This window comes from Anopheles ziemanni, chromosome 2, assembly GCF_943734765.1.
Source record: "Anopheles ziemanni chromosome 2, idAnoZiCoDA_A2_x.2, whole genome shotgun sequence".
Classification (NCBI taxonomy): domain Eukaryota; kingdom Metazoa; phylum Arthropoda; class Insecta; order Diptera; family Culicidae; genus Anopheles; species Anopheles ziemanni.
In genome coordinates, this window is record NC_080705.1 from 27728327 (window position 1) to 27752779 (window position 24453).

General features: G+C 46.1%; 1 protein-coding gene across 1 annotated transcript in view; it reads left to right on the plus strand.

The window, feature by feature from the left end:
• Positions 1-24453, plus strand: part of LOC131295000 (aryl hydrocarbon receptor nuclear translocator homolog) — a 198439-nt gene that overhangs the window by 13103 nt on the left and 160883 nt on the right. Inside the window, exon 2 of the mRNA XM_058323059.1 lies at positions 1321-1378. The gene's annotated coding sequence lies outside the window, so the exon portion shown is untranslated. The remainder of the gene's footprint in view (positions 1-1320; positions 1379-24453) is intronic.

Here is a 24453-nt window from a genome sequence, read left to right on the forward strand (position 1 = left end):
CCTGTCTTCGATACGCTGCCCGAAGGGATCACCAAAGATGAGTCCTCCGTGAGTGTCGGGCTGGTTTGAGTATCGGGAGGGGACAATGTTGATGTTGGTTGGTTCCCCCCACAGAAACCACCGGGGCTAAGAGAGTAAGAGAACCGCGCGAGCGACCGATAACTGACTGTGCGCTCTGACGAAGGATGCTCTCATGGTTGGAGGCTCTTATCAGCCGCATCCTTTTTACCTTGTGCGCTTGTGGATGTGGACAGAGTGTTCCATCCCCGCAAAAAAAAAAGCGGTTCGGTGTAAGTGTGTGCCTCGCTCACTCCTCCTCACACGGCAGCGGCATCGCCTACTGCTCAATCAAGCACATCCCAGTGTCGTTTACCGTGGGCCGCTTGGTTGTGATTGTGTCGTACGGGAGCAAACAAACTGTTCGAGCCGTCCGTGATACCGCGCGTAGCATACTACCGAAACATCGTGTTGACCAACGAGTTTGACAATTCTGTTTTAATTAGCCACCAGGTGTTTCGGCTTCGGTTGTTTGCATCCATCCATTGCAAACCACTGGCGTGTGATTTCAATATCAAATCGCAGTAGGCAGTGTTCTTTCTTCGCTCGAAACGTAATACCTGCGCGTGTTGCGAAAGTAACGCAGTAGACATTTGCTTCGAATGCAATCGTTGTCATCGCGTGGTAGAAGCCTGTGTAGTCGCCGTGCTTGGCACATCCTTTCCCGGTGCTCTCGGTACCCTCAAGGCACAGGTGGCCGCGTCGAGTGTCCGTAATTGAAGGAAAAAAGTGCTGACGCGCGTCACCCACCCGCGTTGAAAGAAAGATTGAACGAATTTTCACGCTGCTCAGGTTACGAAAAAGAAAACCCTCCCGAGCCCAATTATCCATTGAGAACGTTCGACCGCGATGTGGGGCTACGGAATTTACGGCTTCGATATGGCGTACGCCGGTCCGGGTAAGTACTCTCCCCGAGTTAGACTATCAACTGCTGAGGCTGTCCAACTGCCCATTGAATCGCATCCCGCGCCGCTTCAATTCCCTAATGTGCCGCCGTACCGTCGCGGGCTCGCGGCGTCCTTTGATGTGACAGATGGTGGTTGTGTGAAAATGATTCCGATTTGTTTACGCTGGACGTGGTGGACAGTTCAATATTTGCGCAATGGTGGTTCCCAGCACCTTCACGCTCGTTCGAACTTACTTCCCTGCAGAGTCGATTGGCTCGAAGTCAGTTTTTCTTTACATTTGAAGATGGCTGAGTTGAAGGAATTTAATTTTCATCGCATTTATTTCGACAATGTTCTTTCTTGTTTTTCTTTCCAGTGGCTGACCCCAATCAAGTGGTCGCGCAACAGAAGCGTCCAGTCTCTAATATCGCGGGGTAAGTGCTTAATTAAATATCGCTTTTTACCCACACTACGGTACGACAAACGGTACGGAAGCTAAAAAGTTTTACCACCACAAAGAGATACAGATTTTCGAAATGCCTACTAGTTGGAGTGATATTAATTATAGAAGTGGCGATAGGGTATGTGCTCCAATAGTTGTGGTTCTAGTGGAATAAAATCTTAGCTGTACGACGAAATAAATACAATAGAGAAATTTTTTTCTATTTCGAAATGTTCTTTGATCTTCTGCGGAGTGTTGAAAGGATAAACCTTTCCATTCCGTAATAAAATAAGGCTCCAAAATTACTATTTGTCAAACAAGTTGTACTAATATGCTGGATTCCTTGAGAACTTATCAAGTATACAAGGATGTCCGTATGACTACAAATCACTGCAAAATGCATTGGTCTATGAGAGGTCTATGAGGCTAATGCATTGGTCGGTGACCAGTAATTTTGCCGTTCTGTTTGAAATACGCTTCAAAAATAATTTACAGTCTAAATATATTCAGTCTTTTTCAAGTTTTCTGTACTACCGCCAGTATAGGTGCACGATACCACAACTATAATAACCATACCACCATCTAAGAAGAAATATACGCTTTTATCGTGTATTTTTTATGGATTACAGTGAAAGAATGAGATGTTTTTCACACTAATAAATTACATCATGTTCTGTTAGTTACATGATAAAAAGCGCCACTATTGATACAGTTACCCTACTCTACTTACGAATGGAACTGCTTAATTTTAAAAAAAATTTGGATATTATATAAAGTTTATTGTAGTTATCAAAACTAAAACTGATGATTGTAAAAATTTTGCACCTCTTTTTTAACTGGCCATGCAACTCACTAGCTTGCTCCTCCTTGGCAACTCCTATGCATTGTGTCCGTAGGAAATCATTCCAGTAGTATCATTGGTTTTCCCGCACACTGGAATTTGTACCGCATCATTCCAAAAGCCAGCAGCGGCGCAACTCGATGGGTAAATAAAATCAATAAAAATTTAAATAGAATTCAATAGAAGCCATTTCCCAGCTTTTCCTCCCGCTACTGGCGGGCGTTTGACGATGATTGCACACCACGGAAAAGGTACTATAAGGTGCCCGCCGGGAAGCTATGTGAAGGTACCCGTCCGTTGGTAACCGATGTGTCCGGGGAGTTGGAGGTGATTTCCATTTCCTTTCCGTATCCGTACATTCCAAGTTCGCTTGTTGCTCTCTTTGCTTCCCGTGTTTGATACAGGATGGGACTACTTGGATCTTACAACGTCTTTGGAGTGATTGTGCTCGATGAAATTAAATTTCAGATGGTTTGGTTAAGTTATTTCTTTCCGATGAAATACTAAAGACGAGTGTGCTTTCTCAATATGTTCGACGTAATATTTTGATGTTATTTTCGATTTCATTTATTGAAGTTGACTTTAGGACAATGGCAGCCGTTTGCAGGTTTTAAAATGGATTATATTTTGAACCTTATCGATTAGTTCATTTTGACGTTCCAGTAACCAGTGTGAACTAAACCCAGGTACTCTTCAACAGTCAATAAATTTACATTATATTGCTTAGCATTGTTACCTCCAATTAACATCCTTCATGCCTACTCGCGGGCTCTTCATTCGTGCGAGCTGAAGGCCCTTTTCGTACCCAGAAAATTCTCGGCCTCTAGCAGGTGCATAATTCTGCACGGAAACGTAGAATCAGGACCGGAGGGCATACATCAAGCAGCCCCACGGCCAGCCAACAATCTGTTGCGTGTGGCGTTTTTCCTCGCTGCAATTGGCACACGGTTGGTTGCGAGCGTGTGTGTCGTTGCCTCGACGTTTGATTTACTCGACACCCCCCAAGGGACGGGTACGGCGTGGAAAACTAAGTCCGTCGCTCCGTTCGCATTGCCAAATAACCGGACCCCCGGGTGGGTTGCAAATAAGCGAGTACTGCAGCGAGTTCGCGAGTGCACTCGAGCATGGGCGAGATTCATCATTCTTCTGCACACTTTGTAATGATAGCTTCCTTTGCAGTGGCTTTTTGGGGCATAAAATCGGGCGTTTTGTGTGATTTACTATGTGTTTGTAAATTGGTGTCGAGTACGTTTACCAATGCTCATTTCACATTTAATTTCGGATATTTATAATTAAAAATAATTACACTTCTACATTTAGCTTTCATAATCGTGTATCCAATTTAGCAACGAGTTGTAATTGTCCAGTTTTTAAAGCAGTTTGGATTCAATTTCACATTGCAACATCTGCGCTCTCAACGTGGAATCCTAGATTTTTCGACAATCCTCTTTGATTCCGCACATTCCACCAGGCGTCTCCATGGCCACAAGCTGCCACCGAGTTGTCTCAAATGATTCTTGTGTCCGCGCTTTCGGTTTACTATCACTTGAAGCTGGAGATTTTGCTCCTCGTCTCTTTGAGTCCGACGAGTTGTTTCGTTCCGTTTTAACGGCCACTCCGCCCGCAATCGCCGTCACCTACGGTTTCCGAATGGAAGTTTCATTTTTAACCGATCCCCGAATTGCCATCATTTCACATTGTGCTTACATGTGCAGTTCCTGCCAGCTGTCTCCGGCACACGGGTGGCGCTTGAAATTGCCCCGTTTGCTTCTGATCTCGAACCTCCGAACCTTCCGAACCCTCGAGCCACGGGGAGCATCACATGTGATTGCTATGTCCAGTATGTGTGTGTGCTTCTTCGGATGGTGGTGGCTATCCCCTCAACACTCTCGTGTGGGGTTGGGTGTGTTTGGTGAAGGAGACCGAAGAGCAAACACACTGTTCACAGCAAAGAATTACAAATGTTTCAGCACCTGCCAAAATAGTGCCAATGTAGTTGCTTCAACCATCGGCGGGAGGGAGTTGCAGGCCGCTTGCAGGAGGGTAACGGAACACCACCGTGTAGTGGTCGGTGAGGACAGCCGTATTCCGTATGATGGTTTTTGATTTGGCTTGATAAAAATGCCCTTTAAGGGCCGAACGACGTGGGGTGGGAGGACTGGTAATAGTAAACGAATTGAACGGGGCTCCCCCGGGGGGGTGTTGGGTGGAAATGGAATGGAACCGCTAGCACATAACCACCACCACAGAACGTTTTCTCTGTTGACGTACGGGTCAAGTTGAACCAAGCAGGAAAGAAGTTTTACCGTTTTTTTTTTATTCTTTTTAGCAAGAAGATTGGCATTGGAAGATAGTGTCAAGAACGAGCAGGTATGGGTGATGATGATAGTGGCGGAGTCAAAAGGCATCTCCAGCACCTAGACACTGTCCTTGACGGGATCCGTTTCCACTGTCGCCCTTCGGTATGGCGTTGGTAGTTTCCCTCGAAACAACTATTGCACATCTTGATCCTTACGCCGTCTTTCATTCTCCGTGAGCATCGTTTGCTTGTTGGTGATGGTAATACCATAGCTTTTACACCCAACCGACCGAGGAGGAGCCGCACGGGTAACGGGTGTCGCGAACGGTGTACTCACCTACAAGATTGGCGTCCCTTGATGGCGTCCTGCCGTTGTTTGGTGAACTATTACTTTTGTCAGCCACCGCTATCGCCATTACCGTTCTGTTTTGTCGTTGTTTTTATTTCGCGCAATAACGATTCTTTGTCTTTATGTCCTAGTTCTTTTTTTTGCTTTGCTATTCCCGAATGGGAGATGCAAGGTGTTGTGTCCGTTGCTTAGGTCTCAGTGGTTTCAGCTCGGTGGCGATCCGTCCGTCCCGTTGGACTGCGCTTTGCGAGGAATAAAGGGGAAAACGGTAAAAGTTGGAAGACATCGGACGCTGGTGATGATAAGTGTTTCGTCATTTTATCCTGTACAGGCACTTTATGTTTTCAATTTAATAACGTTACGATGTTGTAGTGCGTTAGTAAGTGGTGTTTCCATCATTCTAGAAAATGTTAATATTTGCTCTGTATTTTAAATGGTTTGCATGGTTCATTTTATTTTTGTAAACTGTAAACCATGTAGTTTCTTACTTAATAAGAACTGCTCGTAGACCTTTAATGTTGTCGCAGTAGCGGTGGCTTGTTATGTTTTGTCCTACTCCAATGCTGCACTGTGTTTTAGTTGGCGTTTGGTGTTGGTCCTTTCTCCTACCGCCCGGCATCGCCATCCGTAACGTCATCCGTCCCCACGGCGTGTTGACCTTTTTTTCTCCCACCGCTCGTGGTTGTTCACTTTGCACCAGTAGCTTCCCACCCAACAAGTCGCAGCGGTGTACGATTTTCTCTGTGGGGACGGCAGTGTGCGGTATTACCATAACACCGTGCCACATGGTTCCGGACGTCGTCCGTCGGAAGTGCGCATGCCCGGCCGGAGGATGCGATACCAGAGCCCGATGGTAGCGGGTCGAGAGCAGCTGCACACCTTGTGGCAACGGCCCGTGAACAGAGGACTCATTCTCACCTCTCGCCGAATGCTTTTCCTACGCTTTTCACCTTTTTTCGGTGGGTTCTCAGCCATCTGAGAGAGAGAGAGAGGGAGAGAGGGAGAGAAATGAAGCATAAAGCACAAAAAAAGACTCCGGAAAGGACATTGAGAGACGAGAGACAGTCCGAGATATGGAGTGAAAGTAACTCACCGGAGGAGAACGACCGTCGCGCGGATTCTTATTATTGGAATTGCAAACAAAAAATACATATTTTCCAACTCGTCTCTATCGTCCCTTTCGATCTGTTTCGAATCCTTGCCTTCCTGAAGAAGGGCCGCTGAAGGAGGGATTAAAGGGAATACATATACATGCACAGTTCTACACCCTCCACACAACCGTCTGCCATGGTGGTGGCAAAAGGGTGAGTTTCGAACCCGCACCAACGTTTGTGTCTCTGTTTTGTCATCCGTTTTGTACTGGAAGAGAAGGTGTGTATTTGGCTGCAAGCAGAAGGAATAGTATGTTTGGGTGGTGATAAAAAGATTGTCCCTTTTTTTGGGTTCACCTGGGGCTCTGTGAAGGTGGGGATGTGTTTTAAAAACATGTGGTAGGGTGTGTACAGGAGAAATTTAAATCCAGTGCGCAGCGTTAAAGGTTCATCTGAAATCAATTTTAAACATTTATACAATTTTCAAATTAGATTTAGGAAGCTGGTAAATTTAGAAAAAGTTTTGCGATGTGAAATTTGCGAAATGTATTTTCAAGGAACAATGACCTAGTTATAGAAGAGTGCTACATTGATTTCTCCCCTAAGACTGACGGGACAAGGAGTCGTCAAGAGGACTTAGTTTCGGGCGGAATGGCGTAAGATTTTCGCGAGCAGTTGAGGACGAAGCGCGTTCGAAGTTGCACAAAATATTCCTACCCAGCGTGATGCCAATTACGATCCGATGGCCTGTTCGCTTTTCCTGTCTGACTGACGCGGTTGACGTTGCGCCCTTCCACCCAACCGTCAAACCCATCAATCGCTTACGTTGGCTCCGTTTCCCTCGTATGTTCCATCCCTCCCCTGGGGCGTTATGTCAATGAGATGCGGCTTTTCGTCCTCGAGTTTTCCCGAGCCACACTACTCTGGCCGGGGATCCGATAGATATTTCACATTCATACCATGCAAGGCGTCGTAAACTGTCATCTGCTTACAAGATTGTGTTTTCTTTCGAGCACATTAAATCTACGGGCGCGCTTGCATATACACACATACACACGATTAAGTATGCAAAATCCAAGTAGAAACCTCTTTAGATTTGTTCCGCCGCAACCCGCGGGAGGCGCACACCAGCGTCAGATGCGTCGCCGGCACATTGTGCTGTGGAAGATTTCATCAGCTACTTTCGGAATTTCCCCTGCAGCGTGTGTGTACCGAACGACGATGGTTTTATTTGCGTTCCGCTGGTGCGGCTGCTTCGGCTTCGTTTGCTGGTTGATTAGTATAATTTTGTCCAACTAATCCCGGCTTGCATAGGCGAGCGGCGAACGGAACCAACCAGCGATGGCACCATGAAGGGGAGACTACACTAACCTTCAGCCGAAACTGGCAGAAGAGAGCATTCGAAAGGGCGCATAGAAATTTATCGCACCGAGTGTGTTGAATATGCAAAAGTCCCTCTCCGACACGCCCGGTTTACTGCAGGCGATGACGAGTCGCTTTACATCCTTTTTAAGCCCTGTTTAGTCCGTTTTACTCGCTGTTAATCGAAAGTGACACTCTACCCCACCGCAACTGACGAGTGAAGGGGAGGGTTTTTATTTGCGCCTCGCTATTTGCAACGCTATCGCGCTTGATGCTACTTAAAAATTTTATTTTCTTGCCGCATCCACATCGGGCAGGGTTAAGGCAGAGCTGCTCCCGCTGAGCGCTTTACGATCCAACCCTTACGATTGGTGCTGAGACTTGCGGTCGCCAGCGAAGTGGGAGCTTTTATGGCGAAAGACTTCTTCGGAATCTGGCGGGCGAACCCAACCCGCTTGGATTGGTGGAAATTTGCAGAACCATTAATGCAAATGTAGAATTGATTGCGAGTGTAGTAAGTACGATCTGCAATCAAGTAATTGCCCCTATCGGTATATGATTGACCATTCCATGTGGTTTTCCAGTGCATCATTTAGTCATTTCATACGGGACAGAAAAGATCAATCGGTTTTTCATACCCAAAGTCTTTCACTCGATCTGACCGTATGGCTGGCAATTTGCAGAAAAAGTAGTTGGGGTTTTATAAGTATAGTTTTCAATTCTACACCCAATTCTACATAAACCATGACTCATAAATACATGTTCCATTATGCCATAACATCCATATAATTATATTCATTAATTTAACCCCCGATTGACCCGAATAGCCGGTACGGCACGTCGAATTCCCGTTAAGAATGTGATCTAACTGTGTTTCACTCAAAATGGAGAAAAACAGCCCACATATCCCCCTCGTGATCGGAAATGGTTCCCTTTGTTTCTCCCCTCCGACACGGCTTGGTTTGCGTCCCAAAAGGCTCTTCGACGACCGGCACAACCCGGACCGGGCTCTAGATCATCAGGCAGCAGGTATTCCAAACAAATCAATCACCACGGCTGTCAGCGGTGATGTGTGTTGGCTTCGCAAAGGGGTTTATTTGGTTTAATTTTGCTTCCCTGCTGGTTTCATTTAGCGTTTCCGCGCGCGCGCGCGCGTCCAGAACGTATAATCAAACCGTTCATCCATCAATACACGACGAACCAATGACGCTCATTGGAAAGTTACACCTGGTACGCACGCACGGCGAGGGATTGGGATCCACACATGTGGGAGAGTTGGTAGCATAGCTGCCTATAGCTTAGGTCCGTTCCTTGCTGCCCTTGGCCATGTTGTGGTGTGTCATTGTAACTAGTCGGGTAATAATATATCGACCTATCATGGTACCGTTTGTGAGCGTTTAGTGATAATCTTAACAAGCAATCTAACGCCGTGGAACAAGCAATATATCTGCTTTATGTTCCCTGTCTAAGGCTTCGGTCTTTTTTTAAACTTGAGAAACTTTTACAATCCTTTGATTTGAACTTGCACGTCATCTGTTTTTATAATTAAGATCTCAACAACATGACAGGTCCAGCACATTTCAAGTAGGTTTTTATCGACCTTCCACTGATGTCGTCTAACATGTGTTCGTAGAACCGATATATCCTATCTGAGAGATCCTGGGATCTATTAATCATATTCTTCTCATAAATCGAACCATATGTTACATTTACACGACGCCGTGTCATGAACGAGCCTATACTTTTCGTACTTAGAGGATCCTCTCCATCCCCAGGCCGTCTGCCTTAGCTTCTAAACTTACGTTCCTAGTTCCGCACAGGCCCCGGTGTAGCTCATTTGAAAACATTAAACGGTGTAATCGATTGTTATTAATGAACCGTAGCGCCGATGAGGAACCGGAAGGTGGCGCGTGGGACAACGGGAACTAGGGAAGCGTTCTTCAGCTGTGTTTTACTTCGATGAGCCTTTCGATCCCCATCAAAGCGTTTCCTCATTGGAGGAAGGACTCGGGGACGGAGACAGCGGAGGGTGTTTTCATATATCACTGACTAGTCTCCGTCTCAAACGTTCCGGTTCCCGATGGGTATCGATACCGAACGAAAGGGCGCACAATAGGTAGGAATCTCCGAATTGTGTTCTACTAAATGTTTAGTTGTTTATTTTTTGGTTCTATTTCTTTTTTTTCTATTTTTCGTTGCCATTTCCCTTCTTGCGGCGATGATTGATAGAGTTCCGGATGGGTTCGTTCGGGTTGCTTTACCAACACCGAGACCGCTCCGAAACTGACGCCTCTGTCTAGAAGAAACGCTACACAAGCTTCTTGGGCTCGGAGTCTTACCGTGCGCCGTTTTGGGGTGGATGTCAGCGCCAGCGGACGGGGAGAGTAGTGTTGGGGGCTCGGAAAAAAAGCAGCAGCACCCGGGAGGTGGACGATTTATGCGTACACAATGCCGCCAGGCTGTGGGCCGTCTTTGTCCGCATGCTGCCCACTTTCTCCGCACGCTGAGAACCTCCTCGATGCGGAAGTTCTCATCGTTCCGGTTCCGGCACAAGGAACAGGTCTTCAATTCGCGCCGACCCGAGAATTGCGTATGGTGTCAAAATGGCTGAAAATAGCTGCATAATTAAGTTGCGTATAAATTGCGTATACGGTCCGATCCCGTAGCAATTCGCTACGGCTCGTCGCTTTCGACGCGGTGCGTAAGTCCATCCGAAAAAGAAAGGAGGTCACATTTGGCGATACCGGTGTGTGTGTATGTGTGCATGCTACTGGGTACGTTTGCCAAATGATTGAACGGTTCGCCTGCTTGGGGAGGTTAGGTTCGGTTTCGGCCGATAAGTGCGTCTAGGATTTGCCGGAATCCTTATCCGATGGATTTTCCGCCCGGCTTCGATCTTATCTGCTATCCCTTCGGACGGAAGAACGGTTCCAAAAGGCGAACGGTTCCATTGCTGTAGCGCTGCCGGCAGTGTGTAGTTGATAGGTTTGAGTGATTGATAATTCCTTGCGCCCCGGCATCCACATGCCGCTTAATCCGAAGCCCCCTGCCGTCTAATCGATGCCTATTTTCCAATTCCGGGAGTCAATCATCACCAGACGATGCCGGATTTTGCCAATAAATTATACCAGCAACATATGGCTGGCGTTTCGGTTTGGAGCATGGATATAGGCAGAGTTTTGCTTCGGTCATCAGAACATTTGTTCCTTCGTTCGCTTTTATGTACCGCAGCAATCAATGTTCTATAGTTCGGACAAAGTTAGACAGCTCCAATGAAGGATTTGAATCTTAACAATTTTGGTGTTCACTGAAACTGCATTCTTCCCAAGCTAATTATTTGTGTAAAGTTTTTCTCATCGAGGTTGGTTTGAAACCAATTCTGGGAGGTCAAATATCGTGGGAGAATTCCAGGAAAATCGTGCAACATCCTACGGGTTCCGTTGCATTGATACACAGACCGGAATAGGAACTCAAGGTGCTTGGGAACCAAATATGATACTTCGAATTGAGTTTCTCTAAGCATTTTTCATGAGATTAATTCGTACATTCGTCGATTGATGAACGTTATAGGTTATGTTTCGTCTTCAACATTTAAATAGGTTAAACAAAAATATCCAAAAGTTTTGCTGCATCTTCCATCTATATGGAAAATCATCTTTTTTTTCAGTCAATGCTTGGCATACATTTCCCATAATGGCGATGCGGGTCGGCGCTTATAGGCGTTCAGGTCTTCACCGCTTCCCGAACCGGCATCTATGTAGCGCAAGTGTGTGAGGAGGTTTAGATTCGATCCTCTTTTTACTCGATTACCGGTGGCTCCTCAACCTCCTCCTCCCGCCGAGCGCAAACCTAGCGTCCCAATTTGAACTGCGACCAGTTCGTGGAAGGATACGAATCTGGCCCGGGGGCAAAAAGGATACGCTAAGACACGGATAGGGCCGCACTCGCAGCGGATGTGAAAATGTAAACAATCGCCCAGTAATCACTTCTCACACACGCATATCTTGCTCGCAAGGACGACGATGATGAGTATGTACGCAACATCCCGTGGAGCAACCTTTCGCTTCTGGTAAGAGTACCAGATGAAACACATCCGTTCGATGTCGTTGTTTTCCGGGAACCGTTGATTATTCCGATACGGATTTTAAATTCATTCCGGGCGCGGAACGGGACACCGCCATGATGTTGGTGTGCGAGTTTTTGTTGTGCTGTGCGTTTTGCTTCCTTTGCCTCCGACGATGCGTTAGGCTGTTCCGGTTCCGGCCGCTAGCTGTAGCTGGCAATGTGTGGGAATTCTGTTTTGCGATGGAAATCTTATTTTCGCGATCCATGTAGATTTTTGGCCATTGTGTGAATGCGTTTTTTTTCAGATACGCTAGCAAGTTTTTCTTGTGGGAAACAGGAAATTAAATTTGCGACAAGAAAACAAGTGACATAAAAAAAGTCGGAAGTGTGATATTAAGTGTTCGCCGTTTTGTTACTGTCGGAAACATATGATGGTATGGCGTTTGAAATTTTGAGTTTTTTTATTTTGCTGTGGTCTTTCTTTGTTACGTTTCTTTTTATTACTTTTTCAGCATACACTTTTTATATTGTATTCATGAATTCATGAACCTCACACCAACTTTCTATGATTAATGCTACGTACACCGAATTATTGGAGTGAAAAATGTTTCTTCCTATTTATGAAGGTAACTATTCAAATAGTTTCTCGACATAGCCACTGTGGAAGTGGTTGCTGTACTTTTCCTGGTGGAAGTAAAAAATGTTTTCTTCCTTTTTTTTTGGGAAAATCATGCTTTTCCTTTATGTCGGACACTAGTCCGATGGCATTTTGCAGCGCCCGTAGCGTACGAAAATGGTCCGAGGAAAATGGTTTACGATGTGCGTGCTACTGTTTTTATTCTCGGTTTTTATTTTACTTTATTTTACGACATTTCGTTCGAAAAAGGAAATTTCTCCGTGTCGTGTGTTTGAGCGAAGCCTCCGAAGGCTTTTGGATTGTCAGTGGTGTTGTTCGCAAACCCGGTGCAAGCTCGGAAAACTACCGAATGATTTGCAAGCCGCAGCAAGTAAGTGTTTTCACTACTTCCTCGCTAGCAGAGGGTTGACCGGAGGAAGAGTAGCGTCCTCCTGCAAACCGTGTGGTGTGGCATGGAAGGCAGTACACACGCCGGTCCGGAAGCAGGAGAAAGTGCTCGGGCCGGGAACACGAGCAGGAGGAGGAGCAGCAGCAGCTCCCCTACGTCGGTGAAAGTAAGTAATCCATCGTCCTTAACGTCCCAACCGACGCTGTTGGGCCTTCGGTGCCTTCCGCCCGAGAAGAAGACACTTCAGCCGGTCGGAAACGGTGTGCGGAAAACGGTGGACAGGGCAAATATTTACCCAACGTGCGCTCGCGGAGGGTTTGGGAGTGCGGTTTTCGGTGAGGTTGGTTCACTACGAAGAGAGAGAGAGAGAGAGAGAGCGATTCCCTCGAGACATTTGGAACACACCACCGAGGTGGTTGTTCTTTTCGTTGGGGACAGGTTGTTTTTTTTCTTCGTACGACCGAAAAAGGCCGTGGAAAACAGACGCGGAATGGAGCAGCAGGGAAAAGCACAACAACTACTACCACGGCGAAGGAATTTGATCAAAATGTTTCGCTTAAATATTTACGCAATAAACATTTCAGACGGATGTCCTTAGATAATGGTTTGGGTGCTTTGCTTCCGAAACTGACTGAGTTGGTTGATGTTTTTTCTCCTCTGGACGCATTATTTAGTTTTCTTTTATTTTATTTTCCGTTATTAACTCCCTGTGTTTGCTTAGTGTCATTTGAAATGTGGTCTCATTTGAACTCTGTAATCCTTTTCTGGAACTTGAATTTTGTTTGGTGTTCAACATGTATTAGCACCGTAGCACGAAAAGGATAATCGCGTCGGTTTTTGAAGTATTTTTTTCGTTTCTTAGGAAGTCAATGTATCAGAAAATAATAGTCTTGTCAAATTTGTTGTCCGTTTGGTTTTTTTCCTACGATTTCGAGTGACTTAATCTATTCTGTTCGGTAAAGTTTGTTGTAAAAGTCAATTATGTTTCTTTTATTCGAATGGTGGCGTGCCGTTCTATCTCGTATTATTTGTTCGTACTGTGGTAGGGTACTTTGCGACTTACACAGTTGAGCCTCCTCGAAGTGCTAGATCACTTCCTCGTGGCTCTCCGGCTTTCTGGGCACAAGGTAGTAGGTAACTTGAAGGTGGAACACTGACGTGTTCACCGCCTCTCCCTAGTGTGCTTGACAGATGTAAGAAAAGTACTGTCCCCGTTTCACGTCTCCGTGGACTAAACTTTACCAAACAAAGTTGATCCCCAGGAGAACTTGCTCGAAGTGAGTCGTCGCGCGGCTGTTGGGCTCCAGCTTGATTTCCAGGGAAGCTTGGACCAAACTACACCGACGACCCTTTAGCCGAAGGAGCTGTAAAGCCGAGCGGTCTCTTTCTATCTGTGTTCACCTTCCACAACCTTCAAGGTGTCGGTATGTTCTGATCCCCGCTCCCAAACTCGATACTATGGCCGCAAATGGAACCGGCATAGAATTTAAATTCCAAACAAATAATGCATTATGTTTCCATCTCCGCCGAGAGATTGAGTTCGTTTCGGCTGCGCGACGGGCGGATCGCTATCTTGATGTATTACATCTGCTGCTGGTTTATTTTTCTCGCTGTTGTTTGGTTTCTGTGCAACACGCGTACGCTTTCTGATTGAAAATCTCGCACAAATTTGCCCCTGTCGATTTCTATTACCATTCCTTCATGGCCATGTAGAAAGTGTGACATCGGCATTGGCGTCACAACACAATCTCCGCGATATACACAGTCGAAGGATGGTGCCCCGTTGGTACAAGAGTGGTCCTCTTTGTACCGTTGTTTTTGTATTGGGTTTTAAATCGTTGGAAGATTAATGTTCCACGTTGTTTCTCAGCTGTAAGCAAATCAGTGATTGTGGATCAGTAAAGTCACCCGGGGGACGCGCAATACATAAACAAAACTGTGTAAATCTACCAGGTTAAATAGAAGCGAGTGGTAAGGTGGAGCAGAACCCCTTCTAAACTTTGGGCCAGCCAAATTTGCATTGTGTGGAATTTATGCTAATTTCTGTCTGGACGAAATGTGGGATGAATATTGTTGGTTTTATTTCAACCTCTTATTTATCTTCCCTTGGCTGCGGCACATGACGGTAATGATTATGGTGGATGAGTCTCTCACTTTTTTTTGCTATTTTTCGTCGTAGATACAAATATGTCTACTCTTCACATTTTCAATCCCTACTTCTAACAAGTGATCCATTTGATTGAAATATGCAAGAGTTTAAAATTACAATAAAAATCAATTACTTTTTCGACGTTGCTCGGCAGATTTCTAAATATTTTCTATAGGTCAAATAGTCAACATGATAATTCGGTTAAAAGTTGCCTCTAAGTTGTATGTTGATGTACGTGGACCCTTTTTACTCACTTTTATAATGAGAATAAAACGAGCAAGTATTACGCAATACGGACAACCAATAAACACCATTTGAATTTATTCTTTCGTTATTTATGACACTTTGTCGAAATTGAATAAAGTTTTTAAATTTGACGATGATGAAAAAACATGCTTAGCTACAAATTATATGTCTATATTATCATACGGCGATATCGATTCAAATTCAATGAACATAACGCGTGTTGATCCGCCCAATAAGATCCTGATATGTCTGATAGCACTTGATAGTTTATTGTGTTAGCTTTCCGATGTAAAAAAATGTTTAGTAAACGTAAAGATGTTGAAACGAATGAATAATCGGTCAGATATCGTTCCTAAATATGCTAAACCATGTCGTTCATTGCCAAATTTCGTCACGCACCATGTGTATCCATGTAGAAGTCCTTGTAATAAATGTTTCCTTGTGTAAAACATTGAAGTTAATATCGATTAATTGTAAGGACATGTGTGCACACATCATCAGCACCTTGAATTGATCATGCCAGGTTGGCGTTTAATGATTAACGGTTCTCTCAACGTTGAACAAAATGCCGAATAACAATGTGATTTGTGGCGCTAATACAAACATTCGTAGCATATCACATTGGTCGATCGATTGGAGAACCATTTGCTGCACAAATGCGAGCAGCCATGCAACCCGCCAGCGAGCCTTGTACATCGATTTATCGGTATGGTTTCATTTTCTTTCCCATAATTTAGCAACACTTTGGGTGGTGTGTTAGTTTTTTTTTCGCTATCGTTTTGTTTTTTACACACATACACACACAATTTTGCTAAGGATAGGATAGATATTTCTTCTACACGAAGAAAAAAATAACTCTTTTCAGTTGCCTCAAACGTTTTTCGGCCGACAGACAAATGTAAGAAGTTACCTCCATTGCGTAAAATCACCATTTGGAGCGGCGTCTGCAACGCTACAAATAAATGCGTTCTATGTTCTACACTACAGTACTTACTACCTCCTCCTGCAAGGTCCTTTCAGGCGGCGAGAGCTCCTTCTTTCACCTGCCGAACTTTGGTGGAAGGTAAAGCGCGCGAGACTACTTTCACCAGCTCCGCCATTTACATGGAAGTTTTTTGGTTTCCTGTCGACCAAATATCCATCCATTTTTTGGGCGGTTTCGAGTCCTCAATCGGCGGCTTAGGTACAACAAGGAGCGCCGCAGCGTACACATTTCGGATAGAACTGTTTCATATTTTAGTATCATTTGCTTGGCGCCACCCTGCGCGATAGCATTCAACCGAATGAACTGTGAGAGAGCTGGTTGTTATTCTACAAGATGTACGTTCGCGGTTGGCTTCCAATGTTTCCAGGACACAGCCTGGTGTAGGCTTGCGATGGAACAGTTAGCTCCATGATTGGAATCTAAATCCAGTAAAAATTCTATTCCTCTCGAACGCAGGCACCATACCTGTCCCTGCTATCAGCTCTTGACTGATTGTTTTTCTTCGATTTCCTCACAATTTCCCGTGCACATCCGTCTTATCGTCAAGCTATTCTCCAAAAAAACTGGAACGAAGAAATGTAAGTTGTATGTCGAAGGGACCGCCGAAGGGGCCGACCGGAGGTAGCGGGGCGATGAATAAAAATAGTCCAAGCCCAGCGAGCGTCAAGGTCCCTCGGCGCGTCGTCCCTGGAACCAAAAGTCATAGAATAATAAATTAGCGAAACTGATGATGCACGACGATGGATGGTTCTTTTCGGCTTTCTTTTCCTTTATAGGGTGCTGCCTTTTTGCCCTTCTGGTGTTGTGTTGCTGTGGGGCATGTGTGTTTGTTTGTGCGTTCGATGTGGAATTTTTGCGCCCCGACCAGCCGGAAAGAAAGCGGCGGAGGCAACGCCACTTCTCTATCCCCGCACACTTTCACTACGGCCAATCGAGTCTCGTAGGAAATTCGGCTCGGAATATCTCGTCCGGGTCCGCGGATTTTTACGACCGCTGGTGCCACGGTCTGGCCGAAAAAAGAAGAAGAAAACAAAAAACACACGGCCTGTAGCCAGGACTCCACTGCGGAAAGTAGTTGGGAAATAGTACAATAACCTCCCACCTGACAGGGAAAAATAGTGGAGTAAAAAAGAAAAGAGGAAAACTCACTTTCGGGAAGGTATTCCCACAAACGAGGAGGAAATCGATTACGTGTTCGCTTTATGTACCCGGCTGTCGCCATGAAGTTGCGCCTCGAGTTTAACGCGCGCCGAGGTTCTTGAAAGTTAAGGTGTTTTGTTTGGGTGGAAGAGTCTCTTGGAAGACGTTCCGCAAAGCGGAGGGAAAAACGGCCTTAAAATGGCGGTACTAATGGGTTGCACCGAGCGCAATGGTGGAAGGAAAAGGAATAGTTTTCCTACAAATGCCATACTAAAAAAAACCTTGATTTAGGGTATGATTGGTCGAACTGCTGAAGTCCATGGACGAAATCAGCGCTTCGTGGGGTAAAACTGTTGTAAAGTTCACGGCCAACAATTGATTTACACCTAAATTATGTCTTCTCTGTGTTACAGTTATACTATTTCGTTTTGTGTTGATGATTATGAGTTTTGTTTTATGATAAAAGTAACCCAAACATTTAAATAGCCAAAAACCATTTTTAAACTGTGTCTAATCTGTTTTTGTTGTTTTTTTTTCTTTCTAGGTAAGTAACAGCATCAGACTGAAAATACTGAATGTGTTATACTTAAATTCGGCATATGCTAAACAAATGATCAACAAGTGAGTAAATGAAGTAGATCTGTCAAATTATGTCAAACATGGGTTTGCGTTGCCTGTATTTAGGGATGATTTACTATCTGCGAAATCAATTCTTCTTCTTTAATTAACTTTATACGATCAGTCAAATTTTGAAATAAATCCATTTTCTAACCTCGTGCCGTGCTTGAAGAGCACGTTTTCACCAGAACTATGTTTCGAATGAAACCCCTTAGTGAGTGATGTCCTGTCTTGCGCCTAAAGAACTGGGTTGAACGAAAGTAAAACGAAAACACACTTACAGCAAAAAAATAACTCCTGTAACTCCTGGCCACCACTACTGAATCGCCCTTTTCCCATTGGTTGTTCCATTTTGAGCCGAACGGCGGACTGCAGGTCCTTTGGGAATCATTAAAACATCAAACCCCTACTATGCACTCCCTGTCGTCTCCCGCCACCGACTTAGCTACGCACTACGTTCCACACAAATGCGTCTTGGACGGCTCCAAAAGGCCTCCCGAGCGTTAGTTTCATTTTCATTTTTCGGACGCCTGCCAGCTTTATTCGCTCGACTGTTTAGTGAGGCGTTCCCGGCGCCCCATTTCGTCCGCCGTGTCCGGCCGTGCGATGGGGAAGAATTTTCTCAACTTTCATGGGCTACTGCTGACCACTCGAGCATCCCTCAGCCCTGTCGGCCATCCCCCTGAACCACGAAACTGACCGCCTCTCGCTTTCCCGGAAACACTTTCGACAGTTCACTTCATCCGGACGGAAATGGATTCGAAGAGGGTTCGAGATGACGATGTGCTGATATGCTCGTGCCTGGTGAGGGGTGGGAAAAGAGGGGATATTGGGTAAAATGGACATGACAAACTTAAACACTTCTCCAGCGCGCCGATGAGATCGTTGAAGTGGTTCGTTTTCTTTCTCCTTTCTCCGCCACAAGAAAGCGTTCTTTCGCTCAACTATTACTAAACGGTGTAGTAAGCGGCTGCTTCCGTTTGGCTGGGTTTACTGAAGCAAGGGAAAAGCGTATCCTTTCCGCCTGACCGTAGTTGGTCAACCGATGAAGGAAGACTGAAATTGATCCTTACCAATTTGAGGTTTGGTGAATGTTAAAATGCACTTCTCGGTCGGTCCTCGATAATGTCTGGCAGGAATTTCAATACTACCCGAGTACAATGCCGTCTTTAAATCACAGCACAGAGTCCTTTAATACGCCACTGGTACCGCTGGCTTAAGCAAGTGACGACACATGCCCCGAACGCCGGTGCGGTGGATCGAAAATCTTAAACTGGTGAAGACAACAAGCGAAAGGACGAACTCAAACTAGGTTAAGCATGACGCATGCTAGAGAAAGTTTTATTTTTAGACGAAGAAGAGACCCAGAAGGGAGCGGTGGGGGGGCAGCATGTAAGTAAACCCAGTGGCGGCCCTCCAGCAATAGGGAAGTTTTCCTCCTCCCCACCCATCTATTTTCCACACCTCAGCGCGTTCCGGGCCGAAAACTATGGACGCGCCGAAAAGAACGAAGCGGAATGAAATAAACCCCGAACGAAAGGACTCCCAAATGGCATTACACAGTTGTACACGGATGATGATGGTGTGCGCTGCAGCATGTGTACGTGTGCTGGTGTGCGAGTGGCGCGCGGGGGCTGGAAGGTAAATGAAAAAACAATTTTCTTCCATTAGAGAAAATAGATGAAATTTGCACACATTAAATGAAGCACAGAAAAGGGACCGCCTGCGGTTGGGGATGGGGCTTGTGGGGCGAAGGGTAGAGCATTTTCTTGTGGAGCCGGAGCTCGGAAGAGTTGTGCCGTTCTTGGGCAGTTCGCCTGGCCTTTTCCTTTCCTTTTTACGCCCCGGCACCGTCCGGGGCGCCGGTGGAAGAACTTTGACTTATTAGTTTTGGTCCTTGCTCGGCGCTGCTTCCGGTCGGCCCCCGGTCGGGGAGTTTAGTTCCCCGGGGGTGCTCCTCGGCGATACCCGCTTCTCGCTGGCGATGAGAATGTGAGCACGCAGATGGGTGTGCTTGCCGGTACAGTTTTTTCGAGGAAAACTTTCCACCCGATGTGGAAGTATTATCACCCAACGCTCCGAGACTGGACACTCGAAGGCCGGCTTGGCGGTAGGTTTGGCGAGCACAGACGGGATCCTTAGATCCAGTGAACAAGCGCCTCTGGAATGCACTGGGCATGCCATGGAAAGGGTACAGGTACATGGCTTTTATTAAAGACCATACGCGTTTTACTTTGAAAATTTCAAATATGAAGGGATTAAGGTCGTCTGAAATGGATTTAAATGTAATTTCATTTTTTGGAGGCTAATGAAGTTTGATAAAATACTTTAAGCGTCCAGAAAAGTATAAACATTAAAGGTATCAAGAGGAGTATTCGACACATTTATCAGTAGATCTAAGCTGCAGTCAGTTGCGATCGCAGCCCGAGGCAGCATAAGCCTGAGGTATGTTCGCTCTCGGCAGGCGTTCAATTTATTTACTACACGGAAAGCGGAATTCCAGGTATGCGTCCTACGATGGGAGCCTCTTTTTTTTGCGGGCAGAGAGACAGAGAGCACAATGGGCAGCAAAAAAACAGGAGAGCCGTTGTTCGTCCTGTGGAAAAGTGACACAAAGAGAAGGATGCCTTCTCTTGCCGAGCACACACAAGAAAGCGAACGAAGAAAGCGGTACACTGAAAGAGGAATGTTTTCCACTCACCGTTTGTGATGATGTGCAGTTTTTCCTCCGCCGAGTTTTCCCGACTCGCGTCGACTGAGTTGTGTTGCACGCCTGCTTCGGTACGTGGTAGACAACTCCCTCAGCTGCGTTCCGGTTTCACTGACTTCCAACTACCGATTGAATGACCTTCTCCATTCAACGCCTTTTCAACACAAAGGTCGATAATACCGGTTCGCGGAACCGGTAGCGCCCGGTTCGTCGGCCAATCACGACGCGCCGTTCCGTGTGTTGGTGGTCCGCCAAACAGAGAGAGGATTTTCCCCCGCGAAAGAGAGGATTTCCATTCTTCCTCGAGTTGAAAACTTCATCCGTTTCGGCTTTTTGCTCGCCGCAGCTTTTTCAGTGAGTTTGAAGCTTTCGTCGTGCTCGGACGTGCGAATGAGCGGTTCGTCGTGTGTGCTGCGGATGTGCGTACGGGGTTTTTCCTTTTTGTCCTGCGACGCGAAGGCTCGCCTACGGGTCCCCGTGCGTTTTCCGTGCCACCAGCAGCGTTCGGTCTAGTGTCTGTTTTTTGGTGCCGTTTTTGCCACGCGAATTCCTGTGCTCTCTCCCTTTTGGTAGTGTTGTGTGCTCAAGTTCCTTATTATCTTTTATCAACTGAGTGTATGTGTGTGTGTGTATGTGTCGTTCGATCTGTGCCAGGGGCTACTGTTGGGTTGAGGTTTTCCTTCTATATTCTTACCCATCGAATGCCTTCCGCGAGCCAAGGGAAATTGTACGGGGCGCGGTGAATTTGTTTTTCCGGCTGTCAATGGGAATAACATTAGTGACTCCGATGCCGATACTTTCAACCTCCAATGAAATAGAACACCGCGACACCGAGCGCACCAGCAGCAGCAGCAGCAAAAATGCATGGAATTGGCGAATTTCACACCTCGCGTCCAGCGGCGGAAAAGGGCTTCGTGCGGGCAAAGTCGCGCCGGTCGGACCTGTTTCCGCCAGTTCCGGTGGAGTGTGTTTTGATTTTCAATTTCTCACCTCGCCGATTTTTGCGAACCGTTCCGTGTGTCGAACGTCCGAACCATGTTGATGTGTCGTCGGCTGTCGCCGGCGTTTGAGGTGACGAAACTGCTCTACTAGAGCCCCAGTCGCGAGAGTCAACAAAGATAAATAGACCGTACCGGTTATCGGGAGGAGGAGGCGTTTATTGGCGGACAGGCAAGCACAGCCAGGCAGTCGGAAACAAAGAAACACAGTGTCACATCAACCGAATCGGAAAGGAAAGAACTAGCTCATCAACTTCGCGGCGAAATGCTATCCGAAATGCTGACGGGCCCCAGGTGTCGCTAAGGCGGCTGCCGTGTGTTGGTGATTGTGTGCACGATCGATCATGTGTTTGCTGATTGACAGCGGCAGGATATGCAGCGTGAAAGAAATGTCTGAACCATGTTCTTCTCAACACGAAGGAGACCCGAGGATGACCAACAGGAGACAAAAGAGAGATTAAAAAAAACACACACACGAAAATAACATCATGTATCAAACACCCGAAACTAAAACGCCCCAAAAGCGATCCGAAATGGACGGGTGACCGGAAAATTCTCCGTGGCATTCCTTTTCCACCCGTGCAACACCTACACCGCAGTTCATCCGGAGCAATTTTGGGTGGAAAGCGGCGGCCAGTGGCGGAAAAGGATATAAAAAAAAGTCTAATAATAATAATAATAGTAGTGCATTGTGCGCCTTCCGAAAGGGAAAATTGCTCAAAGGTGTTGCGAGGGAGATAGAACGAGTGATGAAAAACGTTCCAAAAAAAGAAAAAAACCACCCGAAAACCGACAACCCGACCGACAGGTCCTCCACGGTCCACAACTCCTGTTGTGCTGTTGAACGTGTGAGTGAAAACCGTGCGTGTGTGTGCTTGTGTCCTTCTGTGTGTGTGGCTTGGAAAAATGGAAAAAAAATCCTCCCATTTTACCGTGCCATACGCTACCGCATGGCCGAAAGGGAAAGGTGCGCCGAGAGGAGGCTGAAAAGGAAAAACAAGGAACGTGTAGCATATTTTTGTTGCTGCTGCTGCTGCTGCTGTATGTGTTTGTGTGCCGATTGTTTTTTTTTCTTTCATTTTGGTTTTGGTTTTTAGTTTTCGTCCTTTGGATGCAGTGTGGCGTTACGTTCGGGTGTTTGTTTGGCCCGGTGTGCTTGTGGTTTCGTTAAAATTTGTCGATTTTCAAGGTGCGCTTGTATGTGCGCCTTCGCGCTTGGGACTGGAAAATCGGTGGAAAATCGCTGAACTCGGTGCGCTTTGCATTTCGCGCTACGTTTCCTTTGGGTTTGTCCTTCCTAAGCTCAGGTCCAAATTTTTGCTCACCTAGCTCGTCTTCGCGACTCCTTGCGATCGCTTTCCTGCGTCAGTGTGTCTGCCGAAGGCTTTTCCACGTGGTCCGGAATCGGAAGTGGAAAACCACCGTCTCCGGGCGCGCGTGGGCAAGCTATAATGTTGCATGTATTGGGTGCATGTTTATGCGGTTTTTCGAACCGAACTGAGGAAATCTTTTCGCTATTTGAAGTTTGATAACTTCTTCTAAAATCGCTCCTTTTCGTTCTAAACAGTAAAGGAAATTAAAAGTGTAAGAAATTGCAAAAAGTAAACCACATTCATCCAGTTGCGATATTTCCAATGGGAATGTTATGAACAAAAAAGTAACCCACTCCGTTGACGCAAATACTACTGCATCGGACAAATTTTCGTCAAGGAAGGAAAAACAAAACACTCGTTGTGCATGTACATTATCCTTCTTTTTTTTTCTCGCCGTGGGAAACTTTTCCTCGCTATCGTCATCTTTCTATGTCGGCATGCAGCGGCAGCGGCGGGGCCGGCCCGAAAATGCACCATTTTCCAACTGGAGGAGCTTTCTTATTTGCTCAAACTCGGGCCGCAGCTCGCCGTGTCCTTTCTTCCCGGTGGCAAAGCATTGAAGGTGATGATGATGATGGTGATGGTGCTGTTGTTGATGCTGATGATGGCTGTAGGTTAATTTTGTGTTGGTTTTTTCCCCCTTCACCTAAGACACTCCGGCCAACCACACCGAACGTTTCGTCCCCGAGCCGGTGGTTCCTTTCGAGCTGGTGCCAAATGGGAAAATTTAAATTAAAAAGGAAATAAATTTTGTTTTCCCTGCCCTGGGCTGGCGTTTTCGTGCGCTCCACCACTCGCCTTGGCACTTTCGCATTCCTTCGGCCACCGGTCTTGTCGCATTGTTTGGCGTTTCCACTGGCTGGCTGCACCCGAATGAAGGATGCCTTTCTTCTTTTCCCTCCCCAATGGGGCGAGTTGTGTTATTTTTTATGGAAAAGAATTAAATTTGCTTTCGGGTTTTTTTTTTCTTCTATTTAACAACGTTTGCACCGAAGGGACAGTGGAAGGATGAGGCTAGATTATGGAGTGTGTTTTTATTTAGTTCTGTGTTTCAGTTTTTTTCCTTCTAGTCCCATACGAAACTTCCTTCAAATATGGTCGCTTTCGTCCTTTGTGGAATGTTGTGAATGTTTCAAAGTAGAGGGATAAAAAATCTATAACACTGCATTACTTTTTCGCTCCTCCTTTACAGCTACGAATTTTATGTTTCGAAGCGAAGAAATATAAGGAATGTCCCAAGGCACATTTGTTTCCGTAACATAACGAGAAACTTCGAAGTTCAGTTCGTTGAAGGCACCTGACTCTATTCCGGAATGGCTGATGCTCGTCGCATTCTCTAACGTGTTGGGCGAACCTTCGCCGGGCGCAATATATCCGCTCGGGAACGGGATGAACAAAGTAAATGCACTACTCATCGGGGCGCAATCCGATGCCTTTCTACACGTGGCTCAGATTGCTGAAGCCGTCGACATATACCAGCCGTACACGTTCTCTCCCCGCTGCCTGGACAGTAAAAAAAAGGTACCGCCGCAAACAACATATCCGCCGGGCCGAGATGGCGAATGGCTCGTGCGCGCAAACAGCAGCTCATAATTGACATTGTAATGTCTTGGGTTGACTTCGTTGTTTCGATGAATTGTATAGAGGGTCGAAAAAAAGAAACGAGAAACGGAGCAGAACACGAGTTGTAATTCTAGAACCGAAGTGGGCAGAAGTTAGAGCCGCACCCGAGTCACGAGTTAAGTGTGTGTGTGTGTGAGTTTATGGGGGAACGGAAAGTGCAGTGAAAAGTGCATTGTACAACTTTCGGATCATA